The 13,097-nt window shown below is 39.6% G+C and overlaps 1 protein-coding gene across 14 annotated transcripts in view; it reads left to right on the top strand.

Moving 5' to 3' along the window:
- Positions 1-13,097, top strand: part of LOC105466614 (teneurin transmembrane protein 3) — a 2,765,046-nt gene that overhangs the window by 1,156,222 nt on the left and 1,595,727 nt on the right. For all 14 annotated transcript variants that reach the window (XM_071092800.1, XM_071092799.1, XM_071092798.1 and 11 more), the window contains one exon: positions 8,994-9,034. The gene's annotated coding sequence lies outside the window, so the exon portion shown is untranslated. The remainder of the gene's footprint in view (positions 1-8,993; positions 9,035-13,097) is intronic.

The following is a 13,097-nucleotide window of genomic DNA, read 5'->3' as shown; positions in this document are numbered from 1 at the left end:
ACTCTCAACCTCTAAAATGTAACTAGGATGAATTCCAATATGCTACAATTGACTTCCATTAAGCCACCTAAAAATATTGGAATTACAAAATAGGGGATTTATACTCTGCAAATCTTTCCAAAATGGAAACATGATACTTTTTAAAGATTGCTTAATGGACAGGGAAATTTCCAATTTGACACCAACTCCTGACTAATTTCCATAAATTATAGCCTTCATTTGCTACTTACCAAGTATTAGCAAGTATACGAGTGTTGACAAACAGAGTCAAATGCTTTGCTATTTTAACATTATAATTTGTGCTACAATATAATAGATATAGGAGACAGGAATCGTAGATGCATTCTGGACAACTTCTTTTCCATGTCCTGCCTCCAGAGTTAGGTAACAAACAGTAGCTTTTCCTAGCGATGCTGACTTGTATGAAAAGCTGATGCCTCCCGTTAGAATGAAGCATCCCCAGCATTTATAAGGCACGTGATCCACATGTCTGGGGACCGCCTTATCCACCAACCCAGTTTTTTGTGGCCTCTCCTTCCTCCGTACCCGAGTCTGGACCACCTGCTGCACTTTCAGGCAGAGTCGCTCCAGAGGAGGCTGATGTCATTCCTGCTCACTGATACTGTTTCATTCCCTAACCCCTTCCTAATCGTCCGCCTCCCTGAGAGGCAAGCCTCGGGCTTCGGCACTGCTTCTGACATGCGCACAGGGGCAGGAGGTATGGCAGTGCCTGCTCCCAGATTCACCCCACTCTGAGACATAACCCCAGTCCCTGGCCTGGCCTACAGATTGGTAACATCCTTCCTGGGAAAGAATTCTCCCTCTGCAGTGTTTTATACCAGTGTAAAATGAGAAGGCACAGAAGCAATTCAGAAACGCTGAAATACCAAGAGGAGTTCCTATCCATGGGAATTTCGCAAATGAAGTGGAATGAATAGAGAGCAAGTTCAGTCCACATAAAACAACGCACAGTTCCCATCCTGAAAGGTGTCATTCTAATGACTTTAGAGAAATAAGGGAACACAATTGAATAAATGGGAGAGGTGAGAAAATGGGTTGAATGAAGCAAGGAGGAGAGAAGAGATCAAATGTGTGCAGTGTATGATTATTGCCATGTTTGCTACGTGCAGTGTGCTAGGTTTATATATAAATATATGTATATTGTCATGTAACTGTCATCCCCATGAGGATAGTTACTACTGTTTAGCGCATTTTGAAGACAAGGAAATCAATACATAGAGAACTTTAAAACCTTTAGGAAGGGGCAGAGTCTGGGTCAAACCTGGCAGTCTGGCACCCAGCTGTGGTCACGCCACTCAAGCTTCTCCAGGAAGAGTCTGAGAAAAAGGAAAGGGTGGTGAGAAACTTTGTCATGTTGGGGGCCACAGAGAGATGGAACAGACTGGGACAGATGGTGATGTGGCAGAGGAGTCTTTAAAGCCAAAATAAGGCCATGCCACGAGGTGCTTCAAAGCCAAACAGATGAGGGAACTAGATTTTAAAAGCTGCTGGGAACTCATTTTAAGTGTACAGTGTAGTGATCTAATCCAAGGAATCTTTGGGGAGATTTACTGTTCATAGATTGAAATAGAAGCTGGAGGGGGTAATTCTGATTTTAGATACTTTTTAAGCATAAGGAGTTAACTGGGCTTTTGTATTTCTATATCACAAAGCAATGTATGTAGATGCCAGTGATCTTAAGATTCTTAAAACCTGCTGAAGTTCATTCCTTCTTCTTCCCTTCTCTCTATCCTTTTTTTCCTTTAAGAATCCACTGGCAGCCTGAAAAGATAATTCTGTGTCTCTTACCATAACTAATTTCTGAAGTAGTTCTGAATAATTTTCTTCTCCCACCGGGGCACATATGGAATTCTGTCACTCTGATATCCCCCATCTCCTGCCCCGTGGATCTCAGTGCTTGTCACATAACTCGTCTGGCTACCCCAAGCTTCTTGGGAACTGAATCCTCCTCCTTACTGACTCTTCTCCCAATTGCACAGATGCAAAGCTCTAAGTCATCTATGATACATATGATATCCAAACATGAAATCATTTCCACATTTCTCCTACAATATATAGCTCCTTTTCCTTCTGGCAATTGCTTGTCTCAGGAGACCTGTATTACTCTGTTTGAATTGTTGTGTTATCTTTCCATCAGATCTCCCTATCTCTACTGTCTTCCTTCCTTTCAATCTGCACATTAGACCAGAATATTCTTTATTAAACAGATTTTGCTCATAGTTATCTTATTTGGAATTCCTATGGCCAAAAGTGACACAATTCTAACTCAGGTTTGCTTAAGTAAAATAAAAATGTGAGAAGGCAGTACGGTTTCACTTCGGGCTTAAAAAGTGAGAATTCCTGGTAGAGATTTGACTTACCGTGCATCTGAATGCAGGTGTTCAAGTGATGTCATAAAAATTTTGACTTCCTCCTTCTCTAGGTTCCTTGAGCTTGATTCTCCGGTTAGCTATCTTCCAGGTGATAGCAAGATAACTACCAAAATCCCAGGTTTAATTTCTACTAGTTCATCAACTTCTGTGAAAAGAGAAATTCCACTTTCAACAATTTCTGTAAAATCCCAGATTGCGTCTTATTATCCTTGTTTGGTTCATGTGGACAGTCCTGGTACAATTGTATCAAGAGAAATAAAAATGCAGGATGATCAATATGGGTCACATACATGCTCTCCTCTAGATGTGATGGGTGCCTTTATTACACTACATTAACTGAGTAGCAGAGGAGTGGTTACCCAATGGGAAATGAGGGTGCTTTCACCAGAATGTGAGGGAATGGGTGCTAGAATTATTTTTTTTTCCAGACAAAACCTAACACATATCAATTATAATATGCACACCATACAACTCAAAAACCTACAAGAATTTTTATTGCCATAGAGTAAATTAAGTAATATCATAAAATTGCAAAGCTAAAAAAGACTTTGAAGTTCATCTTATCCAGCCAGCTTCAGAGAAATACACTGAAAACAAGTAACAGAGCCAAGCCTGAAACTCAGATATTTCACTTCCTAAAGCATTCTTTTAACAGTTTCCTGAGCGGATATTCAAGCTGGTTTTCAAGTACTCTTCATAAACACATACATTTTACCTACCTTCCTTACCATTCATTGGTCCCCAAGAATTCTAGGCCAGGTGAACTTACCTTCTCAATATCCCTGTACGTGCTTTGCTTATTTTTACATTTTTTGTGCCTTTGCTTCTGTTTTCCTGTCATTGTGAAGTCATGTCTTTTTCATTTATCCCAACCCAAAGCATATCCAAGACCCAACTCAAGTTTTATTTCTCTATTAACTATCACTGGGCTTGTTTTCCATTGCACTGAGAAAACTGAAGGAATCAGATGGGAATTTACACACGCTCCAATCACATCGCCTTTTCACCTACTTACATCTGCTCCCTCGTGTGCCATATTCTTTCCCGTTTCTACAGATCCAAGCTCCCAGTTGAAGCCAAGCCCTCCACTCATATACAGAATTCCATCCTTTCATCTACTCAAAGACATATCCTAGCAATTCTCCTTGATCATTAGTATTTCTGTTTCTAGTGGATTACCACCACCCTTATCAAAATTGTCATTATTTCTTCAATCTTATAATACCTATTTGACCTCATTTTCTTCTTCTCTGAGTCTGTAAGAAAAACTCAACCTGACCATTGTCTGTCTACACTGGCTATCTCTAGTTCATCTTCTCTCCTTCTAACTTTGCCAGTCCCAATAAGCTTTTTGCTTCCACCATGCCAGCAAAAATGGTCTTATCAAGGTTGCAACATAAGGTAGAATAACCTTGGCTGCAGTGAAAAATAAACCTGAATATGTTAGTTCATGATTTTACTTTTGTTATTACAAGTCCAGTTTGAGTAGGGGAACAGGTTGCCGAGGTATTTCCTCTTCTCTTGATCATTCAAGGACCCAAGCAGCTGAAGACTGTGTCATCTGACATGTTTTCCAAGGTCACCGGTGGCATTTTACCACTATCATCTGGATGTAGGAAAGACAGGGGAGTTACAACTGGGTGGTTTGTGTGGGCGAGGCCTGGAGTGAGTACACAGTACATCCATTCATTTCATTGTTCAGAGCACAGGCTGACGGCCACACTGAAGTCCCAGGGAAGGCTGAGGACTATAGTCTAGCTCTGTATCCAGGAAAAAGAGGAAGTGCACTTGGTTGACTACATTTGCTTTGTTAAATAGAAGAGACTGCTTTCATTGCCCATGTTCCTTGAACTCTCAGCAGCATTTGACACTTTAGAGCAGGCTTACTTCTTTAAATCTCTTTCTGCTCTTGGCTTCCAGGACATCATACCTCACAGTGTGCCTCCTGCCTCTCCAAATGCTCTTTCCAAGGCCCTTTGCTTATTCCTCCACCTTTCTCTCTTTCAGACATTGGATTGTTCACTATGCTCAATGTTGGATCTCTATTCTTTTCAGTCTATTTTCCCATTCCCGTTGGTTTTATCCAGTGACATGGGTTCTAAATGCTGACAACTCCCAGCTGATTGATAAGATTAGTTGTATTGCAATCCTAGGCCTCTTCTAGTCCAGACTTGTATGTCCAGCTACCTACTCAACATGTCCACTTGAACAGCTAGCTGACAACCTTAGCAGAGGCAAAACTGAAATCTGAAAACCCTCACCCCTGCCTCATCCAACCTGCTCCTTCCCCAGGATTCCCTAATTGGTTAAAGATATCTTGATTTATCTAGTTTTCTAGTTGCCTAGATCAAAAATCTTGGCTTCATCCTTGATACGTCTTTTTCTCTCATCCTACACGCAATTAGTCAGCAAAATATTTTGGTTCTACCTTCCAAAATACATTCAGAATCTGAAAACTTCTCATCATTTCACAGCTACCACCCTACTCCAAACCACCATCATCAGTTCCCTGGTGTAACAGCATAACTTCTTGGTTGGTCTTCCTGGACTGTGTTTTCTTGACCCCAATGTCATTCTCAACACACCACCCAGAGTAATCCTGCCAAAGTAGGAGTCAGAGCATGTCACTTTGCTGCTTAAATCTCTCCAAAGACATCTGGTTTTAAGTAAAAGCCAACATTTGTACTAGAACCTGCATGCTACTCTGTGATAAGCACCAATATTCTCTGCCCTCATCTTCAAATAGTCTCTCCCTTGTTCACTCACTGCCATTTTAGTTTGTGTTTTATTTTCTTTTGTTTTTTAGCACTCCAGAGAAGCCCCCATCTCAAGGCTTCTGTGTGTGCTCTGAGCCTCATCTATTCATGTGGTTTACTCTGTCACTTCGTGTAGGTCTTCTGTCAAATAGTGCCTTCTCAGGGAGAACTTTCCTAGCCATCCGTCTAAAATTCAGAATTTCCCCCTAACTATTTTTATTACCCTTGCCTGCATTATATTTTTTTCTTGGCAAGTATTGCTAGCAAACATTACATATGTGTGTGTGTGTGTGTATGTATATACATATATATGTATATATACATATATATATATATCCCTCCAAGTGAAAACTATATATGGCTTGGTATTTTTTTTTAACTTCAGTATTCCCAGCATCTAGACAAGTGCCAGATACAATTTACATTTGTGCTGGATGAATGAGTGAATGAACTACTCTAAATCACAGTGATTCCTACTTCCTCTGAACTTCTGTAGCGCCGTATCATTCATTTGGAATTTACTCGTAGTCTGCCTTTTTTTTAACTTTTCATGAGAAAATATCCTGAATTCAAGATTTGATCATCAACTCATTATATAGAGAAAGTATGGATATGACTTTTTTCAGACCCTCATGCCTAATTCAGAGGTGAATGAAAAGGAAGGAATGAATTATAGGAAGTTCACCAGATGGGTACAGTACGATTGGTGAATGAGGGACCGTGGAGGCCAAGGTATAACGGGGGCTGAAATCTAAGAAGGTGAATGAGGGACCGTGGAGGCCAAGGTATAATGGGGGCTGAAATCTAAGAAGGATAACTTAAAATTGCAGATTCAGGCAAAGGTGTTAGAGGCACCCAATAAGGGGAGGCAAGCTGAAAAGTGCCGTATGCCATTGGAATGAAATGTAGCTGGCCCTGACAAAATCAGTGCTGAATCCACATGCCAGCTGCTGTCAGTCGAGTCTTCCTGTTTGTCAGAACGATATTTGGCAGATGCCATTCTGTTAATTTAAAAAGATGGAAACAATCTACGCAATTGAGACAAATAGCAGACCCCAGATAGCTCGTGCTCTTTTCTCTATGACACAAAGGTTCCCACTGAATCAATTCTTATATGTCGAAGGGTTAGGCGATGTGATTCTGAAACAAGTGAAAGTGCAATCCTGGAATATTTTACACTCAAGAAATTATATTATTGGGTGTTGTGTGTATGTAGATATGTACATATATATGCAAATACATATACATATTGGATCTTGTGTGTACATATATACACATGCATATATATATGTTACTGGGTGTTATGTGTATATAGTATACGTGTGTTTATAGTATACATATGTACTATATATATGTATTATATATACATATGTATTGTGTACATATATACAAGACAGCAAAAAATATATTGCAGTACTGACTGAGATTGGTTTATTTGTGTTGAGTCCCATACCCAGGCTAGCTCATCTTTTTCCTCCTATATGGTTTAGGAAACCATCCAGGGGAGAAGAGATGTATGCATATATGGGTGTGAGTTGGAAGGGGTGGGTTAGAGGGTCTGTGTCAGTGAGTATATGGAAGAATGGACAAAATCAAGAAACAGTGTTTATCCTGTTAGCATATGCCAAAGCATGGGTTACACTGAGAAGAGACGGTTTGTTCTGATGAAGCTGCACAGCACACTGGTGTAGACAGGCTGGTGGAAACCTCTCCAGAAGGCATGGAAAGAGGAAGCCAGGAAAGGGAGAGGGGTGGAGAGGTGGTGTGATAAGAAATCAGAAGTACGCTTTGTGACAATAGGAAGCTCAGGGATGCATTACAAGAGGGCTCTAGCATGCTGAGCTGTGAGTGCTGTGGCTGTTCACACCTACCATGTCTCCCATAGGGTGAACATCCTCAGTGTGTACAGCACTGCTCCAGTCATCTGCCTCCTATGCTGGGCTGCTATTGAAGATCACTGCTAGGTTTGACTGTGAAAGCAAAGAATTCTAACATCAAAAGAGAGCCCAAAAGGGAGACTTCCTAACTTCCTACTTGATGTGTGTTAAAACATAGGCTGTCACTAAATCAGCACTGCTTTTAGGTTCTCTAATCTATCTTCTCCCCATTCTCAGGGACTTCTTCATGGACGGCTTTGCAAAGTGTCAAACTACATCAAGCTGCCTTGCACCCAGATAGGCTATCACATCGTCATCACATTCTAATGTTACTGCTGACCCTGGGTTGCTTTCAGCGTTCTCCTGAAATTCCATCACTTTCATGTACCCCTCAGACTTCCAAATTCACCTCTTGCCTTCATTTTCATACTTAACATGCCTTCTGAAGCTATGTCATGTAGACTGTTGTCATTAGGGGTAAGGAGTAGCTCTATTTCTGAGGAAATTATGGTGTGCGTCACTCTCAGAGTTATTGGCTCCACCTTCAGATCAGCATTTCCAAGAATCAGGCTCATTATTGAATGCACTATTCAACATCATGATTATGCCCCTATTCTTTCCAAATCAATTTCTCTTCAGCTTCTGTTAACTGTAGAGGGTTCTTATGTCTCTCTACTCAGATGACTCTCCTCCTCCTCACAGTTCTCATCTGAAAACACGAATTTTCTATCTTTTCTTTGCCTCTTACTGCCTCTCCCTTCTGTTATTTAACTTTACAATTGTATTACTTAACTCTGTCAAGTATCTTGACATACAGCTTGCACAAAAGCTGCTACCCATTTAAAAGCTCGTCTTATTGTTGGAAGACTCCTCCTAGATGAAAGATCTGTGGTTCTGCTTTGTGTATCAGCAGGTTCATAATAATTTCCATGGATAAAGGAGACAATACATTTAACAAAACCTGGTGTTAGATGTTTTGCTAAGGCATGTAGGTCAACTCAAGGATGTTTACATATTATACGTGTATAAGCACAGACACCTTTAAATGCGTGACAGACAACGCTCGGATAGAAGAGTGTCTGCTATGAAAATATAGATCCTTCCATAAAATGTATGTCATCAATTATAAAATTGTTGTATACTGAGTCATTATGGTATAGATAAGAAAAGATAATGAGAGAGAAACACACCTGAATTCACTTATGTTCCATTTGGCCCTTAGCCCAGATGAGTGTCCAATCAAGACCACCATGCTGTTTTCACGCCATTTGTAGGATTGTAAGTCAGTGCAGGTGACACTGGTTCACTGCCACTCCAACCCTGCCTTAATCATAACTCTTTTTACCCATGCTTTGAGGCATTCAGACTCAGCTCTGACTCACTGAAGCAAAATTGGAGCATCTGGGTAGAGTGTCAAAACAGCAGAGCTTACATCAGTGAGACACCTCAGTGGCTTAGTGAAGCCCAGACTACAAATGCTACATCAGTGGCTGTTGAGAAGCTACAGATTCTCTCGTATTAGGACCTAGACACAAGAACTCGTGAAAACTAGTTGGAAACCCACAATGACTTAGTATATCATTTTCCCTGTGATCTTAACTGAGTTTCTAAATATGTGTTGATGCTAGTTATGAATACAATTCCACTCCTTAAAAATTCTCAATTATTGTATTAATCTTCTGGTTGTTTTCCTCAGCGTGCATGCAATCATACTGACAGCTTGAACTGCTTAGTAGTATGTGGAATAGTACTTTTTAAAAAACAAAGAAAAATGGTAGGTTTATGATATACTCCAGTTTCATCTTTGGAAATAAGAATTAATGTTATTATTATTTATCATTCATCAATGCTGAAAATGTATATTATTCAATTATAAATTATATAATCATGTTTTTTCTGTTTGTTCAATTAAGTGGCCTAAGTGAAATCATATAATCTTAGGTTTTGTTGTTGTTATTAATTTGCAGGCTGGTGATGGAATTTCATTCTTTTGACTTCTAGATTGCCTGTAAGTAAATATTTGACCTTTTCTTAAAATTGAGAACTGATAAAATGCTCCATGTTTATTTTCACTTTTTTATATAAAGCACAAAAATGATTCTAAGAGAAATATTTTTCCTTAAATATTCTGTATTTTTGCTGAAACTTTCTTGTTCATTTTATCAATTTGCTTTGTAGAAATATTCCTGAACATCAGTGTCAAGAAAGTAACCTTCTAAATGCTTTGTGACAAACTCCTGAAAATCTTGTAATAAGTAATATAATTTATTATGAATACTATTACTATAAATTAAATACAAAATGAATTCAGGTCTGAAAATCTAAAATAATAGGTAACATGTTTTCTTCTTTTATCTGCATGCCAATTCACTTGCTATTGACTGAAATTCTACTGATCAAGAATTTCTCTCAGATTTATGTGGACGATATATGACCTCTTAGGATCATTATTTTATTTTATTTTATTTTTATTTCCTTATATTAAGATGGAATCTCGCTCTGTCACCCAGGCTGGAGTGCAGTGGTGTGATCTGAGCTCACAGCAACCTCCGCCTCCCGGGTTCAAGCGATTCTCCTGCCTTAGCCTCCAGAGTAGCTGGGATTACAGGCGCATGCCACCATGCCCAGCTAATTTTTAGGAGAGATGGGATTTCACCGTGTTGACCAGGCTGATCTTGAACTCCTGACCTCAAGTGATCCACCTGCCTTGGCTTCCCAAAATGCTGGAATTACAGGCATGAGGCACCACGCCAGGATCACTATTTTAATATGATAATCATTAATGGGCATACTAAATTAGCTATTTGGAATCCAACTAGATCAATACAATTTTAAAGACAAAAACTACGTGATGTTCAAGTGAATCATTGAGGTTCCTGTTCATTCAATGCCCCCGCCCCCAATTCCTGAAATGCTGTACAAATTGCTTTAAGGTTGAACGTTGATGGCATGTGTTATGTGATGTGGGTATAATCAATTGGGTATGTAAGTTGTACTAATTGCTCATGTGTCTGCTGCTCAGTGCCGTCCTTTAACTAGTGACCTCTCTTAGGAAACCTTTCCAGAGATGGGAAGAGAAGTAAATCATGACAGCCTTTATGGTTGTCCCCATTTCCTTTGGCCATGTTTTGCCTCCTAGTGGTGATCCTGGAAGATGGTAAAAATGAGGTCTTACATTCGAGAAACATTAGGATTCTATTAAAGGACTGTTGGTTTTTTTCTCAACTTTATGGAGAAAACTAAATGGAATCGACTAACTGTATTTATATTAGGCTTTTGTTATTTTTAGCATTGAGGATACTCTCCCCTGCTCTGCTCTAGATTGGCCTTGTTTCATTATTTGTGTGCCTGGAGCAAGTTGAACCTGTATCTCATGGGGTATATTTGTTACTTCAAATTCAATTGAATGAGTGCTGGGGAGATCAAGCTCTTCCGAAAGGTGTGGGTGGCTGTGGAGGAAGATCAGAGGGCCTTCGCAGTAGAGATAGATTGTCTGTGGTCATAGCATTTCATTATTTCACTGCTGAATGTGCGTTCTAATTTTCTACAATGAATGTCCATGGGAATAACAACTTTATTTAGTATATTAATAAAGTGTGATTTTTTTCCTGGCATCACAGCTCACATTGGAGCATAAATGTGTAGGTTTACATACACATTTTCTAGAAAATCCTTGAGCTTGGGTAAATTAACACATTACAATTGAACCAGACTCTCTATCGGGTTCCTAAAACATGCTGGTGCATCCCTATCATGGAAGAGTCTACAATAACATCTACAAACATATTTTGGCAATAAAGGAGAGGACAAAATAAGTTGGAAATAAGTCAGCATGCACCCAAGTGGACACAATTATTGCAACTGAGGGTGGGCAGAAATTCAACACTCTTTAAAACAAGTAGGTTCTTTTTAGAAGGAGGTAAAACAGGTCAAGAAACATATAATTTGACATGTTGTTATTGTGAATTAATTTCCTAGTCATTGTAGGTGTACCGTAACATGAATTTGGTTGGAATCTATGTGGTTCAAACATTTATTTTTAGAAGTGTTTGTCACTTTAAACTAATTAAGCAATTTCCTGATTTTAATGAATTTTCTGCTTGGAATCACTGACCATAAATTTGCGAGACCAACTGGATAAGACTGGTCTATGGAGAGTGATGTTAACTATCCCTGTGAGCATTTCCTGTTATGAGTCTGTGTTTTTGATGCCTGCCTGCCTTCAGTCAGTGGGGTATTATTTGAATGCTTTGCTTAAATATCAAGGCCTGTTCTATCTTCAGTGAAATTGTCTCTGGTCAACTTGTGCTTTAAGGAACAACCCAAAAATGTCTCCACTGTTTTTTGTTAGCCAATCTACTTTTCTCCCCCCCATCTGGGGAGAGTTATTTCAGGTTATGTTTGGCGAATTTTCTTCCGATGGTTGCTCCAAAGTGAATCATATGCAAAGATGCTCCAGGTGTGCTAACTACTATTTCATACCTGGACCAGGGTTGAAGTTCCTGATATAAGCACCTCCCTGTCACTTTCACTCTCATTTGGGCCTGTTCCCAGGAAGTCTGATCTCCTACCTTATCAGACCACTAGTGAGGTTTGAGCTTGATAAACAGTGTTATACTAATATACCCTTAATATGCTGCTTCCTCTTTCTGGAACACTGTTTCTCTGCCTTTTCGTCTGTTCAAATCACACTCGTCTTTCAAGTCTTCAGCAAATACTAGGCTTCTCCCATGAAGCTTGACCTGATGCCTCTCATCAGTATTAACAGAGGCCTCCATTCTCTCTCCAAGTATAAAAGGTTCTGAGGCCATTTAGTATATCCCTGACAGTTCACCTTTTCCTGGGATTTGTTTATTCCTTTTTTGTTCATCGAATTATATTTTCAGTACTGTGAAAAAAATCTAATAGGTTGCCCTTCACACAGTAGATGCTTAATAAATATCTACATTAGTATTTCAGTTGTTGCCCTAACAGTAGTTTTAAAACCTCTCGTGCCTTAAATACTGAAAGATTTAGAGAGGTCCTATCTGTTTATTCTAAATATTCACAGGCGATTTCTACATTCTCATTTGATAGTTGTTTGTTTAGGTTGATGTTGTTCCTTGATACTTTTCTACTCCCGGTGCATCAGAAAAATGTAATACTTAATTTGGACCATGATCAAATGGCCTACATGAAAGATTTCACTCACTGATTCATTCATTCATTATGGGAACACTGAGATGCATTTGATCTAGAACTTATATTCTTTTCAAAGAGTCCTTGGATGTGGTGTATTCTAAGATAAAAATGTGAAATCATGAACTTGAAGTCCCCAGACAGCGGAGCAGTTACTCTTTTAGAGGGAAGTGCAGTATCTTGATGCAGATGTTGCATATTTTATTTCTTATTAAAAGAGATGTAACAGTTTTTCAGACAAAGAATGAGTTTAATATTTTCTTGATCGCTTACTAAAATGCCAGACATGGTTGTAAGCACTTTACCTATATTAACTAATTTAATAGTTATTGTTACCATTTCATAGTTGTTATTCATGTTTTATTCTATCAAAGGGGACAGACACAGAATAGCTACATATTTACCCTAGACTATGGATCAGTAGCAAGACAGTCATAGTGTCAGGATTCAAATTTAGGCAATATGGTTCAAAAGCCCAAGCTCCTGATTGCTTTTAAGAATGACAACTCAGCCGGGCGCGGTGGCTCAAGCCTGTAATCCCAGCACTTTGGGAGGCCGAGACGGGCGGATCACGAGGTCAGGAGATTGAGACCATCCTGGCTAACACGGTGAAACCCCATTTCTACTAAAAAATACAAAAACTAGCCGGGCGAGGTGGCGGCGCCTGTAGTCCCAGCTACTCGGGAGGCTGAGGCAGGAGAATGGCGTGAACCCGGGAGGCGGAGCTTGCAGTGAGCTGAGATCCGGCCACTGCACTCCAGCCTGGGTGACAGAGCGAGACTCCGTCTCAAAAAAAAAAAAAAAAAAAAAAAAAAAAAAAAAAAAAAGACAACTCTAATGACTCTGTAGAGGATGGGTTACAGAGGGGTATAGAGCTGGTAAGGAGAGCAGGG

This window comes from Macaca nemestrina, chromosome 3 (assembly GCF_043159975.1).
Source record: "Macaca nemestrina isolate mMacNem1 chromosome 3, mMacNem.hap1, whole genome shotgun sequence".
Taxonomy (NCBI): domain Eukaryota; kingdom Metazoa; phylum Chordata; class Mammalia; order Primates; family Cercopithecidae; genus Macaca; species Macaca nemestrina.
This window is presented reverse-complemented; position numbering and strand designations above follow the sequence as displayed.